At 48.2% G+C, this 18,898-nt stretch overlaps 1 pseudogene; it reads right to left on the minus strand.

Annotated features, from left to right (window-relative positions):
• Positions 1–1,771: 1,771 nt before the first annotated feature.
• On the minus strand, positions 1,772–17,998 carry LOC136656112 (zinc finger protein ZFP2-like; annotated as a pseudogene).
• Positions 17,999–18,898: the final 900 nt, after the last annotated feature.

Consider the following 18,898-nt stretch of genomic DNA (forward strand, 5'->3'; position numbering starts at 1 on the left):
GCGTCGCAGGAGTTGCCAGAACGTGACTGTGTTCAGCCATGAACTGCCTCAGGGACCCCGGCTCCGGATTCTGCCTCAAGGTTGACTCCTGAAGCCTCTTCCATAACTGGATGTAGCCACAAGGCAGTGGAGGTTTGGGATCAGAGTTTTCCTTCTCTCAGATGAGCTGCCTTCCCAGGCTGACGAGTCCCATCTACCCGGTGGCTGTTTGGTCGCCTCTTATGACAAGGACAGCCAAACTGAGGGCCTGTTCTTATCCCCAGCCCTCAGGGGAAAGTTAGTAAGCCACTGGAAAGATTGTCACTGTGGAAGAAGAAATATATGCCTGCTCTGGAAATCAGTAAACAAAAGGGATGTGACCTGCTGAGGATGTGACCCTTCCTCTAAGGCAGTGGTTCCAAAACGGTTTAGCACCATCCTCTCTTTTTACCCTCTTCCTCTCCTGTGCTTCTGGACTCTCTTACTGAGTACAATTCAGTCTAGCATCGGCTTGCTCAACCTCACTGCAGTCAGTGGAGTAGCTAGATGGGGTGCAAAATGCTAAGTTTTGCAGGGCACCTCACCTGGGCGTGCAAGCAGCCCCTCCCCCCCTTTGGAGCCAGGTGTGTGGCTCCATTTTACTCCCCCTGCCTGGAATGACTCTGAAGGGGAGACGCTGCTTGCACGCCAGAGTGAGGCACCTTGCAAAGCATAGATCTTTGCACCCCCTGTAGCGACGCCACTGATTGCAGCCCTGTCCTTTAGTCTGGCTGCTCCGCTAGGCTGTTGGGCGACTGAATTCCACAAGTCACCATGACTGGTTTCTTCGCCATTTCCAACCTCACCCCATTCTCCAAGGAACTAAGAGCAGCAGTTGAGCTTTATGCCGACCCTGAAAGGCAGGCAATGTGAAAGGACAGTCTGCCAAAAGGTGTTCTCCTCCCCCCCCCCAGGCAAATGGAGATTTCACACAGATGCAGCCCATCTCAGCCAGTTACAAACACAATATTCATTGCACACCTTTATTTGACTCACACAAAAAATAGGACCCCCAATTTCTCACAAAGGGTATCCTAAAACTTTAGGAAGGTTCCACAGCATTACTGTTTTATGAAAGAAAATATGTCTGCCAAGTTGAGAGGGGCAGCCCAGTGTGCACACACCAAAATTGCTGACCAGTTTCCTGAATAAAATCCAATCATCAGCTCCACAATTTTAACTCATGCACAGGCAGCATTTATCCTTTCCACAGCCAGGCTCTATGGAGGCAGGTTGGTGGGCGGGGAGGGGGTGTGAGAAGGGCAGACTAGGCACAGTCAAGCACCCCTCCAAGTGATAACCAGATTTTTTGGGGGGCTCATCCAAACCCGCTCAACACTTCATAGGCTTTGACTGCACACAGCAGAACATGTGCTACAGGGATCACGAATTTGAAAGGTGAAACATCCATGTGCTGTTTAGTTGCCTGGTGGAAACCGGTGTCTCTGTCTCTCTTATGTGGCTGAATTACACATGATGCAAGCACATTTCAGGAGTCCAAACCGGTGCGCCAGCTGTGAGCCCTCATGGTGGCAGCCAGGCTCTCAGCAACTAGAACGTGCCTTGCCTGTGTCAAGGAATCCTCACTGGCAGCAAGTTTGTTTCCAAATAGCCTATATTAGACTATTCATTTTGCAGTTTTTGTTGTTGAGAAAGGAAAAAGAACACTTTTATGAGGAAATTCCCTGTCCCCACAAAGCATTTGGGGACCTATTCAGAGAGCACCTCACTGAGAGACTCCTTTGATGCACTGTCAGTTTTGAGTTCTAACTGAAGCTCTTTCCATACTCCCTGTGTGGCTTCTTTGATGTACCATCAAGTGTGAGCTTCGACTGAAGTGGTTTCCACACTCCCTGCACATATATGGCTTCTCCCCTGTGTGGGTTCTTTGATGCACTGTGAGGTTTCTGTTCACACCGAAGCTCATATACTCTCTCGTACATGTAGGGAGTGTGGAAAGGTTTCTCCCCTGTGTGGATTCTTTGATGCACTGTCAGTTCTGAGCTCCGACTGAAGCACTTTCCACACTCCCTGCACATATAGGGTTTCTCCCCTGTGTGGGTTCTTTGATGCACCATCAGATGTCCACTCTGACTGAAACATTTTCCACACTCCCTGCACATTTTGGGTTTCTCCCCTCTGTGGGTTCTTTCATGCTCCATCAGGTGTGAGCTCTGACTGAAGCTCTTTCCACACTCCTTGCATATATACGGCTTCTCCCGTGTGGGATTTTTGATGCACTGTCGGGTCTGAGCTCTGACTGAAGCACTTTCCACACTCCCTACACATATAGGGTTTCTCCCCTGTGTGGGTTCTTTGATGCACCATCAGATGTCCACTCTGACTGAAGCTCTTTCCGCACTCCCTGCAAATATATGGCTTCTCCCCTGTGTGGATTCTTTGATGCACTGTCAGGCATGAGCGCCGACTGAAGCTCTTTCCACACTCCCTGCACATATAGGGTTTCTCTCCCGTGTGGCTTCTTTGATAGACTGTCAGATTTCCGTTAACACTGAAACTCTTTCCACACTCCCTACACATATAGGGTTTCTCCCCGTGTGAATTCTTTGATGCACTGTCAGGTCTGAGCTCTGACTGAAGCTCTTTCCACATTCCAAGCACTTGTGCTGTTTCTCCCGTGTGGGTTCTGGGATGTCTTCTAAGTTTGGATTCTCTGCTGAAGGTTTTTGCACACTGAGGGCATTTTATTTGCTCAACCTCAAGTATGGCCAGTTCTGGCAACACCCTAAATGGCTCCCTCCAAATTTCACTGCCTTGTCCATTGCCTTCTGGAAAAGAGAGAGAATCCTGATCAGCCACCAAGAAAAGGGACCTGCAAAGCACACTCCTAATAGTGAGGTTTACTCAGTACTAAACTGCAGTGGATTCAGCATCATTGGTTCCCAGGAAAGGATGCTTCGGATTGTAGTGCAGTGACTGACTTCAGTCAGCTGTTGTGGAGAAGCAGCACAATTGTGGCTACTTAGCCTGTTTCAGTCTAACCTGGTTATGGGATGGAGACAGCTTTGGGCCCAATCCTATGCCAGGGCAGTGTCGCTCTGAGTATGCTGCCCAGTTGAAGGCTGTCACGAAAGTACTATAAGGCACTTCATGGTGGGCAGGAGATGGAAGGCGCCAGCACTAAGGCCAGTGGCACGTGCTGCTGGGACTCCATGCTGCTTGGCTGGCCACTGGGAACCCAGGATGGTGAGTAGATAGCCGATTGGAGAAAAGGCTTTCTGGAGTAGTGGAGGGGGGAAGGCAGGGGCATTTGAGGATGGGGAAGAGTGGCTTGGGAGTGGATAAGGCCCAGGAGGGGGCAGGGATTGCTGTCTCAGTGGCTGTTGTATCCTATAAGAACATAAGAACAGCCCCACTGGATCAGGCCGTAGGCCCATCTAGTCCAGCTTCCTGGATCTCACAGCGGCCCACCAAATGCCCCAGGGAGCACACAAGACAGCAAAGGAACTGCTTCCTGGTGCCCTCCCCTGCATCTGGCATTCTGACATAGCCCATTTCTAAAATCAGGAGGTTGCACATCATAGGGGGGATCCTATTCCCCCTGCCGTGCTTGAAAGCCCTACAGATCTGAGTAGACCCATAGTACTCTCTGGATGCAAAGGCAGCCTTGGCCTGAGAAGGGTTGGGAGAGGACCTTGGCCTCTCTGCACTGACATGGGGGGCCATCACCTTGCTGCCAGTCTCATGAGAAGAGCTGGCATTCACTGGGTGGGGAGCCTAGGAACAGGAGCCTCCAAGAGGTTCTGCGTTAGGTCCTGGATGAGATTCCTGTGGCTGCCAGAGCCACTGCAGGCTGCAAGCAGGATCTTGGACTCCTTGCAGGCTTCAAGGAGCACTTGGTCTTGAGTGCTCCTTCTGACTCCATGAAACGGTCACTAAGCAAGATGTTACTGATGCAACGCAATGCCTTAGGAATCGGATTTGCAAAAGAAGCCAATTTCCTGTGCTGGTTTACAACCCCTCCTTTCTCTCACTGACCTTTGAGGTGCTGTGCATTTTATGGTGATGACTTCGCAGTTACGGAACTGGAAGCAAAAGCCCTCCAAATGCAGGTGCTTTGTTTCTGACAGCCCCTCTAACTCAACCCTGGCTCAAACCCTGGCTCAGATTCTAAACAGGCATTTGAGAACTGCTGCTTTAACACGAAATCTGAAAAAAGATTACTTCAGTCGGGGGGGGGGGGCTCAGTACCCAACCTCCCAGCTCAATTTCACATGCATGCGTTTACAGAAACATTTAATTATTAAGATGTATTTAGTTCTTGAGCCACCCTAGCATGATCTCTGAACTCATGCAAGCATGCTCTTGGGGAATCACCATGCCAGGAGAGAGTGGAGTCTTGAGGCATCTGAAAGGTGCACCGATTTATGGCAGCAGCTGCTTCTGCATACTGGACCCCACTTCATCAGTCACATGATGTGACGCAGCTTGACAAAATGGGTTCCAGGCCACAAAAGCTGGTGACGCAACCAGGCTGCTTGGCTTCCTAAGAACCTAAGAAGAGCCCTGTTGATCAGGCCCAGGGCCCAGCTAGTCCATCATCCTGTATCTCACAGTGGGCCACCAGGTGCCTCAGGGAGCACACAAGACCACAAAGCACCTGCATTCTGGTGCCCTCCCTTGCATCTGGCCAGTGGCATAGCTGGAGGGGGGATGGAGCACTCAGGCTGGCAGGGAGGTGGGCAAGCATCCCCTCCCTTCGGAGCCGTTCCCAGCAGGGGGGCAAAACAGAGCCAAACAGCTCCATTTTGCCCCCCTCCACCGGGAATGACTCTGAAGGGAGGGGCTGCTCGCCCACCTCCCTGCCAGCCTGAGTGCTTCATCCCCCCTCCAGCTATGCCACCGCATCTGGCATTCTTCCTGGGGTCGCAAGGCCCTTTGTGTGTTTGGTCTGCAACAGACAATGCAGCTTACCCCTCTGGATCATGCATTTGGCTTCTGATGGGCTGCCATTCCTTTTTCTCCTGACTTACGTGTGCTCACAAGAGACCCTTAATACCACACAGGTAACAGTCAACATCCCCCTTTTTCTCTCCTTGTCCTTGTGGGACCAGACCAGACCCACTCAGCTGCTAGCAATATGCTCTGAAAACACTGCCCTGCCCTGCAGGGTATGTTGGAGTGACAGGTAAGATCGTTTGAACTGTCACAGGTTGGTAACTGCCTCCTAACTGCCTCCACTGGAAATGGAAAAGGTGCAAAAGAGAGCGACTAAGATGATTACTGGGCTGAGGCACCTTCCTTATGAGGAAAGGCTACGGCGTTTGGCCTCTTCAGCCTAGAAAAGAGGTGCCTAAGGGGGGGCATGATTGAGACATACAAAATTATGCACAGGAAGGATAAAGTGGATAAAGAGACGCTCTTTTCCCTCTCACATAACACCAGAACCAGGGGACATCCACTAAAATTGAGTGTTTGGGGGGTTAGGACAGACAAAAGAAAATATTTCTTTACTCAGCGTGTGGTTGGTCTGTGGAACTCCTTGCCACAGGATGTGGTGATGGCAACTGGCCTGGACGCCTTTAAAAGGGGATTGGACAAGTTTCTGGAGGAAAAATCCATTACGGGTTACAAGCCATGATGTGCATGTGCAACCTCCTGATTTTAGAAATGGGCTATGCCAGATGCAAGGGAGAGCACCAGGATGAGGTCTCTTGTTATCTGGTGTGCTCCCTGGGGCATTTGGTGGGCCACTGTGAGATACAGGAAGCTGGACTAGATGGGCCTATGGCCTGATCCAGTGGGGCTGTTCTTATGTCCTAGAACACTCCTGGCCCTGGAATGTTGCACCGCTCGCTGTAGCTCCTGCAGCCAATCTTGCCCTTCTTTCTCACATGCCAAGCCTCTGAGCACGCTGATATCTGGCTTTTCATTTGCTATCTTGAAATACATGCATACTTGTCACATGCCAAACAAGCAAAAAAGAGCATAATATAATGTTTTAATAATGTGACATGGCTTTTGATGCACATTTTGCACCACTGCCCAGGGCAGATGTCTCTGCCAGCTCCCCTTACAGCAGAACCCTATGCATATCTACTCAGAGAGTAACAGAGCAATCCTATCTTGTGCTGGAACAGGCAGGTCAGGAGGCCTTTGCTGAATCCAGTGCAAGATTGGGGCCAGAAGGGGCTCAGTGAAAGGCAAGGGGAAACTCTTCCCCTTACCATCAGGTAAGCCACCACAGTCCCAATGGGTCTCCTTGGACTTGTGCCACCTCAGGAGGTGGCACAAGTTCGAGGAGAACAGAGTGGCTTCAAGCCGCTCCACGGTGCTTCGGAAACAGGGTTGGGATCTGGCATAACTTCCCGGTCCCAGCCCCACCTCCCACTCCCCACCTTGGAACACCACCCTCCCACCTACTCCCCACCCTCCCCAGACCCCTGCGTTGGCTGAGCTCAGCAACGTGGTCGGCGTGGAGGCTGGATTCAGCCTCCGTGGGCTGGCGTGCATCCCTGTGATGGCCCAGCAGATTCCTGAGGAGGCACAAACGAGCGCCAGCCTAGGTGCAGTTAGGATTGCACCCTTAGTCCTTTTATGTTCAGTGGGGCTTACCCCCAAGAAAGTGGGGATAGGATCGCAGCCTCAGTCACACTCACCACTTCAGTCACAACTGAAGTTTCCATTCTCTGCCCACTTGTGGATTTGACTGCCATGAGGCCATCTGCTCACTTGTACAGTACCTGGTGCTGGAGGGAGTCCCAGTCTCTCTCCAAGCAGAAGATCAGCCTGTCAGGAGGACAGAATAAACATGGTCAACTTAGCCTTCTTCCTTACGCAAACATGCCAGTCTTCTCTATACATGGAGTTCTCTGCATAGAGCGTGAGTTCTGGGGGGCTCTTACCTAAACTAGGTGTACGCTATACGCTAGGTGTAGCTCTTGTACACCTAGCCTGTACCACTTCGGACTACAGGTGGAGGACCATGTGATAGAATGCTTCATAAAGAAAAAAATCTCTGCACTCAGAAAACCAGCTCTTCAGGGAAAACACTTAGAAAATTTTCATCTGCATGACTTTCTCAATGATGGACTTAGCTTGTGGAGTGCTGCAAAACAACAGTGGTCCTGTCCTTGTCTGAGAAGATGGACTAGATACTTCTAGTATCTAGTGGGCCTCTTCTATGCATCACAGCCCAAGACGCATTCATTTGCTCCTGGCTGCTAGCATTAGGCCATAGCACGGAGAGCAGATGCAGTCTTTTTCTTGGGTTTGCAGACTTTCCATACTCTCCGGAGTTTTAGACCTCCCATAGCTATAAACTGTCCAGAGTCAAATCTCTGTGTTCGTCATTTGCTGTGCCCAACTCCAATAGGCAGTAATCTGACATTTAAAGCAGGCCAGAATAGAAAATGCTTTGCATCTTAAAATTTCATTTATATTCCTTTTCGTTCCCAAATTCCTCTTGGAATAGATGTAGCAATGAGTCATAGTCAGCTTAGTCTCCAGGCATTGTGACTCAGGGTGGCCCTGTTGCAATGAAACAGCTGGAACAGCAAAAATCCTGTATTAGTTTAGAAGACTGCTGTGTGGCAGCTAGACGCCCTCCTGAGGGTGAGAAAGAGCCCCACTGTTCAGAACAAAGCAGGAAGACGGTCCAAAGTCGAACAAATATGGATGCATATGTATGTAGCTGCATGTATATGTATGTACACATCAGGGACGAGCAGTGGGTGGAGAGGCAGGTGAGGCAGAGCCTCCCCACTGGAGTCCTTCGAAAAGCAGCAGCACTGCTGTGTGAGGCATGCAAGCACTCACAACCCATGCGCTCGGGAGATGGGCAAGCAGTGCTTGAATTATGGTCCATAATTCTGTGGCCATAATAGCTGTGGTTTCCCTTAATGAAATCTACAGGCCACACCCCCTGACTTGCCCCAGTTTTAGCACCTCTCACTGGCCCTCCTAAGCCATCGTGAATTGGCCAGAACTTCCAGCAACAGTTTAACATACATGGTGATTTCTCTCACCCCCAAACTGGATATTTCTACACATGAAGCAAGTTTCCCATTCTATTCACCTATTCACCCCGTTATCCCAGTTCACAGATTAAAATAAAATAAACTCATCTAAGAGAGAGAATGGAATAAGAGGTAATGATTTGAATTATTAGGGGTTATTCCTAGTCTGACTCCTTTAGGTAGTAACTGGTAAAATCTGGAGAGATGTAATGTGATGGGCTTTCGAGAAGACTGTTGCTGATATTCCAGGTTTTCATGGCTCAGACGCTTCTTGCTATGGAACAAGTCAGCTATTGTGCAAAAGACCTGCTGATCCCTGCTGTCCAATCAGAAGCAGCTTGGTGCGGTCATGCCTATGATTCTCTCGGTCTCCATCAGCAGTATACAGTCACAGTGTGCGGTTTGCTGTCTCAAGCCAGAGACGCACCTAGCCACTGAGAGGGTGCAGTCTTGCCAACTGGCTGGTTTGTTGCTGCCGCTAACCCTCTAAGCCAGTAGGTATATGACTTTTCACCCAACACCCTGAAGCAGTGGTATAGCTAAGACGGTGCAGGGGGTAGCAGTTGCACTGGGCATCAAGCTTTAGGGGGGGGCAACAAGCTGAGCTGGACACTAGTGACCAAAATTGTGAAAATCTTGGTATGTATGAATAACACCATCATGTTATATATCATTGGAAAGGTAATTTAATGCAGAATGCAATGAAACAAACTGCACCGGAATATCTGTTTTCTATCAAAAGTTATGGTCAGTTAACCAGAAAATGAAAATAACTGCCTTGTGGAACAAAAAGTGGATTTGCTTAACTCAAAACTGACCTGTGAGACTGATTGTTTTGAGAAACAGTGACATATTATCATGTTATTGACATGTGGCAATGACATGTTATTATGATACAGCATGAAACCAATAAGGTGTTAATACGAGTTCAGCTCTCATTTCCATGTATCATAAGACAGTTACCCCTGCTAATTGATGCTTATTGATGCTCCCCTTTTGCTACTTATGTAATTTGCACTTGTCATGTTGTGCTAGGAGGGCTTTAAGGCCACAGTTTATTTCTAGAGGAAGAAATGCATTGTGTTTGCCTTGCTCCGCTGCAGGCTATGGATACATGCAGAGCTTGGCAGGGGAAATAGTTCAAGAGCAACTTGCTTAAAATGCAAGGCAAGATTTGAAACTACGAATCTCATTCCTCTGACCTTCTGAAACCCACTCAGCCATTAAAATTGGCTTGCGCAAAGCACAGTTCCTGCAAGAGGATGACATTTTGCATTTCCTAAGAATAGAATAGTCCTCTCTGTTCACATGTTAGCATTGCCCCCTTCCACCTGATGGCATTTATGATGGGCAGATTAAAAACTCACAGTGAAACAGAGTGGGCATAGCTTTTGTCTGCCCAAAATGTCCACTGAACTCTTCTGACCCATGCCAAAGAGTTCTGTCAGGGTAGGCTACTATGTTGTTGGCAGCCTTCAGTCTCGAAAGACTATGGTATCGCGCTCTGAAAGGTGGTTCTGGAACAGCGTCTAGTGTGGCTGAAAAGGCCAATTCGGGAGTGACAATCCCTTCCACACTGGGAGCAGGTGCAGTCTGTCCCTGGTCTGTCTCCCTGGCTATGGGCCTTCCTTCTTTGCCTCTTTGCCTCAGACTGTTGGCCAAGCATCTCTTCAAACTGGGAAAGGCCATGCTGCACAGCCTGCCTCCAGGCGGGCTGCTCAGAGGCCAGGGTTTCCCACCTGTTGAGGTCCACTCCTAAGGCCTTCAGATCCCTCTTGCAGATGTCCTTGTATCGCAGCTGTGGTCTACCTGTAGGGCGCTTTCCTTGCACGAGTTCTCCATTGAGGAGATCCTTTGGAATCCGGCCATCATCCATTCTCACGACATGACCGACCCAATGCAGGCGTCTCTGTTTCAGCAGTGAATACATGCTAGGGATTCCAGCATGTTCCAGGACTGTGTTGTTTGGAACTTTGTCCTATGATGAACTTAGGCTACTATGATGATATGAATATAAGGTAGAGGGAATCTAAGATTAGTGCTGTCCCTATTTGTAGGCAACAATCCTATACACACTTCCCTGGGAGTAGGTTCTGTTGAACTCAACTTCCTTCTTGTGGGCAGCCCAATCCACCATGATTCGCCAATCAGTGGTGCTAACGTGGCATCCACTGAATCTTGCAGGGACGTTTTAGACCCCAGAGGCCTCCTTGGGGTAAAGGAACACTTGTTACCTTGCCCCAGGGCAAGCCCCTTTGGACCAGGTGAGTCCATTCAGACCTGTGCCAGTGATATCAGTGGCACAAATCCGCATTGACCCATGGAGGTGGATCAGGCTGGGGAAGGTGGTCAGGATTAAGTGGGGTGTTGCTGTTGAACCTACCCCCTTCCTGGGCCCTATGTGCCTTTCTCCCCACCCCCTGCCACCACCCCATTTTGCTCACCCCAGCTCTGTTCCACCCTTCCCCGCCTCCCTCCAGCCTTGTATGGCCTCACCTAGGTGGTGGGCAACTAGTCTGTCGCTATGTGGACATGGCTGTTTGCCACTTCTAGTGCCAGCCAGGTTCAGCTGCAGCAGCAGGAAAGCACACTATGCTTGTGGAACTCATGTTCCACCAGCATAGCACACCCTTAGGATTGGGCCCTAAACTTACTTCTGAGTAGGCATGGATCGGATTGCACTGCCAGAAAGCCAATATTGACTTGACTGAACAGATTTTATATTGTATGCTTAAAGAGTCACACACTTTCAAACCATCTTGTGTGAATGTTCTATGCTCTTGAGCATGAATGGCTATGCAAAATTTCCACATTTGGGAGCTATGGGACAAAAATATGAACTCATAAGAAAGAAAAACAGCAGACTCTGCACTGATTTTGAACAGAATGTGAAAAGATGCTGATAGTGTTGAGCTCCCTTAGGCCAGCTTGATCTACTAAGGTCACCAGCTTCCTGACCCCAAAGATGTTTCAATGATTAGATTGAGTGTAGTATAGATGATGTAGCAGGTCATGTGGGGGAACACAGAGGGTCTGCTCCTGCCATCACGTCTTCACAACCTGAAGGCAGAGCGGTGTGAGCTTTCTGAGGTGCAAATCGACCTGTCTGTTCCCAGCTAGCCTTCCAAACTCCTTCTCCAAAACCTTCCAAACCCCACGCCAAACTTCTTCCCATTGAGGAGAGCTTGATCAGCTTCTGAACACAGTATGGAGGCTGTAGTGGGCCCTTGGCTAAGACCGAGTTGTGCTGATTAAATGCCTGAACAGCTCACCGCTTTAACATTCACTTGCTATTTTGGATTCAGTTCAGCAAAGGAAAAAGGCTGTTTGGGAAAATCAAAGCCAAGGACAACTTTACCTCTCCATTAAAGTGAGAGGGGAAAAAAATTGTTGAAGTCTTCAGTTAGGGACTTTTTGTGATCATTTCTGGCCTTCAAAGCTCTTCACGGTGCGGTTCAGGAAATTGCTTGTGGCTTCCAGTCTTTAGCGGAAGTGTTTTGAAGGTATTTTTACTTTGCATTTGTCCCCAACTGTACTTCCTGGGCGTGGAATGTAAAATAGCAGTTTTTGCCCCTGCATTTTCACAGAACAAGACACCGACTGACCTGTTTGGCACACATTGAACCATATCTGTGTTGCTGTGGCTCCACCTGTACCTCAGACCTCAACACTTTTTCCTGATATGTTATCTTTAAAGCCCTCTTTCTCTTGGCAAACACAACAGTGTGGGGGAGGGGTAGGAAAACTGGGGGTCCTTCCAAGTCCTGGCATTTTTCATAAGGATAAGAAGATCTTAAGCCAGATCCAGCTTTCATACCCAAGATCCCTGTTTCTTCATTCACAGAGGTGGACTTGCCTTCCTTTTGTCCTAAATCAGTACACTCCCACGAAAAAAGTTGGTACCAAACTTTTTGGCTAAAAAGTTGGCCAGTGGAGCAGGTAAGGAATGAAAGAATGAGGAATGGGAAGGCTGCAGGAGGGGATGGATTCACTGGCAATGGCCTTCACTGGACCCTATTGTCTCATTTTGCAGCCTCACCACCAGGGCCCATGAAAGGGGACAAAGGGGTAATTTTTACCCAGGCCCAGAGTCAAAAAGGGGGGCCAAGAGCCATCGAAAGAGGTCCAGAAATCTCCTGAGATCTTATGTTTTCCTATCTCACCTGGTCTCACTACCCGCATGGGATGCCGGGTTCGCAGCTGCTACTACTGCTACTGAAAGCCATGTGTGCTGGGCCAAGGAATGCATACATGACACTCCTAAACATGGTGTCAAATCTGGGAAGAAACTGGCCTGCTACACTAGCTCTATGTCTTGTGGATCTGCTTACCACAAAGGAGTGTAAAGGACACAGCTGCTGCACAAGCAAATTTTGGCATGCACAGGACACTTTCCATTCTAGTGGGAGCCTAAATATGATGACGCTCATTTTCTGCATGGCTGCCCACCCCTACCGCAGGATGCGGTGTGTGCCCCTTTGGCACTACTGCATCCATGCTGGACATTTAGTTAGGACTTGTGTTGGCAACCTTCAGTCTCGAAAGACTCTGGTATCGCGCTCTGAAAGGTGGTTCTGGCACAGCGTCTAGTGTGGCTGAAAAGGCCAATCCGGGAGTGACAATCCCTTCCACACCGGGAGCAAGTGCAGTCTGTCCCTGGTCTGTCTCCCTGGCTATGGGCCTTCCTTCTTTGCCTCAGACTGCTGGCAAAGTGTCTCTTCAAACTGGGAAAGGCCATGCTGCACAGCCTGCCTCCAAGCGGGCCGCTCAGAGGCCAGGGTTTCCCACTTGTTGAGGTCCACTCCTAAAGCCTTCAGATCCCTCTTGCAGATGTCCTTGTATCGCAGCTGCGGACAGTTAGGACCACAGTTAGGTTAGGTTAGGTCGCAGACCAGTTAGGACTGGGCTGTTGGTAACAAGCTCTTCCAGTGTAGGGTCCCCTGGGGTGCAGCAGGCAACTGATCCCCAATCCTGGTAACAATCCTTTGAATCAAACTCTGTTGCTGAGCCACTGCTTTGCACTTGTTGCCTTCAGTTGGTAGATCTTGGGTAGATCTAATAAAACAAAACAAGAAAGATCTAACCAAGAGAATCCTGTGAGCCTGACCTCTATTCACCTCTGCCTTTGAAACATAAGACCTGGTTTAAACAATACACTTTCCTCATGGTTAGAATAGATGATTGTGCACATGCTATTTTGAATTGTTTAACTGAGTTGTCGTGTGTTATTTCCTTCCCTTTCATCTTTGATTAAATTTGATGCCCCTCCTCCTTCTGTGTGGTAATTATATCTTTTAGACCACAGACAAGGTTTGTCATCTTACAATATACTGTTCCCTGTTATTATTATTAATTCAATTTGTATTCCACCTTTCTCCCCAAAGGGCACCCAAGGCGGCTAAATTTCCCTTTTAGATTCATGTGCAGATTACAAAAAAAGATCCAAATAAAACTTGTTCATTCATTAACTTTCATTCATTCATTTATAAAACAGATTTTGTCTTCAGCTTGCAAATGTGCATAAAATATATGATGTGGCTTTTGTACTGAAACATTTGGAGACCCCTGTCTGAGATGCAAGCCCCCTTAACCCCCTCAGAAAATGAAATGAAACTTAACCAGCAACCAGAAATTCTTACATGTTTATTTTTAACGAACAAGAGATTTGGATGACTGGTGCTGAGACATCAGACAAAGCTAGACTCACACATAAGAACAGACTAGGGGGGGAGAGTCAGAATAAGCCACAGAACTATTCCTAGTACCCATTTTAGGCTAAAAACTGTTTTCTGGAAAAGGGGCCCAAAATATCAACTTCACAGTGAGGCAGAATGACCGAATTCGCAAGGTCAATTTGGGAGTCATATTGTAAGTCACAAAACACACCCTATTCCTGTGTTTTGGTAAATGGTTTCCTGGGGGGAAAAAGGAGCTGGAATATGACCTTCCCAGTGATCTGATCCCCAAAAGTAGGACAGTCAAAGGGATCAGATGACACCAATTCCACAGGTAAAGCTAAGGTAAGGCCTAGAAATTACATGAAGTGGGCGATGCATTCATTTGCCCTGGTTCATTGTCAGAAAACAGACACAGGGAGAGAGGGGACAATATCCCAGGGGCCCAGGCTTCCTGGGGGCTGGGCCATGACTATACAAACTATACAGTTCACGTTTATTACAAAATAAATGTGGGTGTCTCAGTCTTAGCCTATCCAGGGCTGTGTTTCTACTATAGCTTTAATCCACTTTCACTTCTGTTCCCCCAATGCATACTGGAGACTGTTGTTCATTAAGGGTAGCTCTACCAGCTCTCAGATTCCCTAACAGATCCCACCCCCTCCATGCATTGGGGGAACAGAAGTGTTTGAAAATGGATTAGCGCTGTGGTGGAAATGCAGCTCTGGTCTTCTCCATAAGCACCAGTATGAATTAGTACAATTCAAACAATTCCACAGTTCAAACATGGCAAAGTGAAAGGTGCACCTTCAGACCAGAACTACGAGTTTCCAACAATGGGTTACTCCCAATTTGGTTCACAGACTTCCCAGGCCCCAAGGGTCAGCTCCAGCCCTTGTCCTAGTTTAGTGTGTGCCCAGAACACATGGCCTTGGATCAAGTCTACGTGTTTTGGCATTGCTTGAAGGAGGAATTAACAGCATTGAATACAAATATAGGTCTGGAGCATAGAAATTAAAAGAGAAAAAATCAAAAAAGGCCAGACAAGTTTATTTTACCTGGGCTTTGTTTCTAAATCATTGCCTAGTAATGACAGAGATGGTGAAAGCCAGTCCTTGGGTGCCCCTGCATTATTATTAGAAAAAAAAAGCAAATGAGGAGGACTTTGCTGAGGTGGAAGAAAAGAAACGCAGTAGCACTGCTCAAAGTAAGGAAATGATCCTTTTCTGATCAATGTTTTTATTGAGTTTCAATCTTGCTCATGTTAAGTTAAAACTGCCAATTACAAACTTGTTTTTAAAAATGTAGCAACATCTGGTTTGTAGAAAAATTTAGGAAGTGGGGAAGCCCAACTGGGCATCTTGTCCCAGGCCCAACACCAACTCTCAGTGGCTCTGGCAGGAACATCAAATGCTTCTTGGGGGAGTCACCTGCCTGCCTGCCTGCCTGGTTCATGTGGTTGGAAGGACCAAGATCTTGGACCAGTGTGATTTGATTTAGGATTGGGAAATTACCCAGAAAGTCACACTCTGGTTTAGTTTTGTTTGTATCTTGACTTGCACACCATCCTTTGCCTCCCCTCCCCCCCATTTTTTGCATTTTGGGGTTTGGATGCCTTCACTGTCTGGGTTGAGCTAAGACCACAGACCAGCAATTTCCAACCCTTTTCTTCTGATAGCACACTGCCCTCAATGGTCTTCTCTATGGCCTTCGCCTCTTGTGATGTCACTTCTGACTTCTGGGAAACTCTTCCAGGTTCTGCAGTCATGTTTCTAGAGCAACTGTCTGTAGTAACAAATTGTCTGTCCCTCTTCCAGCTCGGTGAAGACAATTCGTTACTACAGTCACCCTAGAAACAGAGTCATAGAACCCAGAAGAGTTTTTCAGTGATTTTCAACTAGTATGCTCCAAACTCCCACAGCACACCTGTGAACCTTTCATAGCTATAGGCTATATAGATGCAGTGGTTCTCAAACTGTGGGTCGGGATCCGATTTCTGGTGGGTCTCAGAATGCCAATGCAAGGGAGGGCCGCTGTAAGATACAGGAAGCTGGACTAGATGGGCCTATGGCCTGATCCAGTGGGGCTGTTCTTATGGCACACCAATGTACCATGACTCACCAATTGAAAATTGCTGCAACAAGCCCTAGCCATCCCATCTGCTGGGATTGGCATGTGCCAGTCAAGTGTATTGAAGCCCTCCCAATCAGGTTAAAGCAGTGTTTCTCAAACTGTGGGTCGGAACCCACTAGGTGGGTCATGAGCCCATTTCAGGTGGGTCCCCATTCATTTCAATATTTTATTTTTAATATATTAGACTGCTATGTGACTGCATTTAGGCAAATGTTACATATCTGTACTTTTAACAGGTTACTGTGTATATATTTCTAACAATGATAGACACTCCTGGTAAGTGTGCTTAGATTCCAGCCTAGGATTGTTAAAAATTTTCCTGCTTGATGATGTCACTTCTGATAATGACATCACTTCTGGTGGGTCCTGACAGATTCTCATTCTAACAAGTGGGTCCCGACATTAAACGCTTGCAAACCATTGGGTTAAAGGGTTACTAGGGATGCCCAGATGATCTTATACCATCCGGTTGGACTCCCATTAAACCTAGGCTTTTTACAGCACCAGCTCATACACATTTACAAATCCTGGGGGCAGGAGGTTTTGTCTAGAGGGTAAAGCTGCAGTTATGCCCAAAGATATCATCTGAAAGTCACCTGTTCAAGATCATTGGAAGCCCCGGGAACATAAGAACATATCTATCTATGGCTTGTAACCCGTAATGGATTTTTCATCCAGAAACGTGTCCCATCCTCTTTTAAAGGCATCCAGGCCAGATGCCTGGGGAGCAGCAGAAACCAACCAGGGGAACCACAGAATCCTTTCAAAAAAAAAAAAAAAACCACCGCCCAATACAATATATAGTACTGTAGCCCTAATGAGGAGCTGCGGCCAATGGCCCAGTAGGTGAAGGAGGCACCAGTCTAAAAAGTTTGGGAACCACTGCCCTGTGGGCTGAACCAGCTCTTGTGGCCCTTGGCACTCCCCTTCCCAACTGAACCTAACACTCACCCAAGGGATTCAGCAACTGGGCATAAGCAATGGACGCATCTCTCAACCTATGCCGCCATGTCTGTTCAGGAAGGCGGCCATGATGGAATGGAAGAAGTCCGACCCCCAATGGAGGACTGCTTTACCTTTCAGCTTGTAATAAATGAAAAGGCAGATCCAGCTGAACCTTTGAGAAGGTTCCACAACTGTCAGGTCACTCATTCCAACTCCACCCAATCAGAACCACAGCTATCTCCAATCTTCCTAATTAAGGTGTCCTTGGACTCATCACAGCTGTGCAGGGATAGGAATGTTGCCACGATCCTGTGCAGCTGCTATCAGACTGAGATAAGACATTCCTTTCCCAGCACACTAATGACCACTTTCAGAGAGATGCAAGATGGAGCAGGATGTTCAAAATGGAGTCAGCCTAAAGCCTTCCTTGCCCCCACTAAAGCCTGATTTTTACCCACACTTGACATCCCTCTCTTATCACTGGAAAGGGAGAAGGGATCACTGACAGTACAGAATCATCAGATTCAACAGCCATCAAGCAGGCAGGTCTTACCAGCTGCTCTTTAACTGGAACCCACAAACCCTCACTGTGTCCAGTTTCCCCTTTGCTGGAGAATGAATTGGAAAAATGGGTAGATAAGAGCATAAGAACAGCGCCACTGGATCAGGCCATAGGCCCATCTAGTCCAGCTTCCTGTATCTCACAGTGGCCCACCAAATGCCCCAGGGAACACACCAGATAACAAGAAACCTCATCCTGGTGCCCTCCCTTGCATCTGGCCTTCTGACATAGCCCATTTCTAAAATCAGGAGGTTGCACATACACATCATGGCTTGTAACCCGTAATGGATTTTTCCTCCAGAAACTTGTCCAATCCCTTTTAAAGGCATCCAGGCCAGATGCTGTCTCCACATCCTGTGGCAAGGAGTTCCACAGATCAACCACACACTGAGTAAGGAAATATTTTCTTTTGTCTGTCCTAACCCTCCCAACACTCAACACCCTGGGCGCAATACTCCAGGTGTGGCCTTACCATCGATTTGTACAATGGCATTATAATATTAGCCATTTGTTCCCAGTGAATTTCTAATGATCCCCAGCATAGAATTGGCCTTCTTTACTGCCAATCCTATCCCATTTTCCAGTGCAGGTGCTGCTGTGCCAATGGGGTATGTACTGCTTCCTGTGTTGGGGAGGCAGTCACAGAGACCTCCTCAAGATGTTGTTCCCTTACCTTGGGGTTGCATTGCGGCTGCACTGGTGCTGGAAAATTGGATAGGATTGGGCCCAAAGCTGGCTCTGAAGCTCTTTGTCTGTGGGAGGAGACGGCAGCCAGAATGACCTGTGACCTGAGGTTAGAGAAGCCTGCCCATGTAACCGCCTTGAATAAAGCCAAAGCAGCAATCCAGTGGTCAGGTAGGCAGTATATAAATACTGGTGTTGTTGTTGTTTATTTGCAGAATCAAATCCTACTGGAATAAGTGGGGCATGCTCTCAGGTAAGTGCACACATAATTAAGCTTCCACGGAAGGAAGGTTTGGCTGCAATCTTATATACCAGTGGTTCTGAAATTTTGAGGGAGTTTTACTTCTCAGTAAGTTCTTGTGGGGGAGGGGCTAGGGCAGCGATGCGATCCTCAGGATCGTGTCGCTAAGGGGGGGTGCTTTGCACGTGCTTTCAGAAGGCAGGGCTGCAGCAGGCTACAGGAGGTGCAGGGAGCCCTGTGCAGCACTCCCCAAGGCTTGGAACGTTCACTAAAAGTGGGTACAAAGCACCTCCTGCAAAACGGGTGTTTGTGCCCACTTTTAGTGAACATTCCAAGCCTTGGGGAGCGCTGCACAGGGCTCCCCACACCTCCTGTAGCCTGCTGCAGCCCTGCCTTCTGAAAGTAAGTGCAAAGCACCCGCCTCGCCCCCCCCTTAGGGACGCAATCCTGGGCATTGCATCGCTGCCTCCCTCACCTTGCCCTGCCCCTTAAAGGGATGGGGGAAGCGTTACACGAACTGGTGGGTCGCGACCCACCAGTTTGAGAACCACTGCTATATACACTTACCAGGGAGGAAATCACTTTTAACATCATGGGACTTACTTTTGAGTAGGCATGCCTCAGATGCATTGCTAGTGTGTTTCTCTGGTCCAACATGACA

This window comes from Tiliqua scincoides, chromosome 6 (assembly GCF_035046505.1).
Source record: "Tiliqua scincoides isolate rTilSci1 chromosome 6, rTilSci1.hap2, whole genome shotgun sequence".
NCBI lineage: Eukaryota > Metazoa > Chordata > Lepidosauria > Squamata > Scincidae > Tiliqua > Tiliqua scincoides.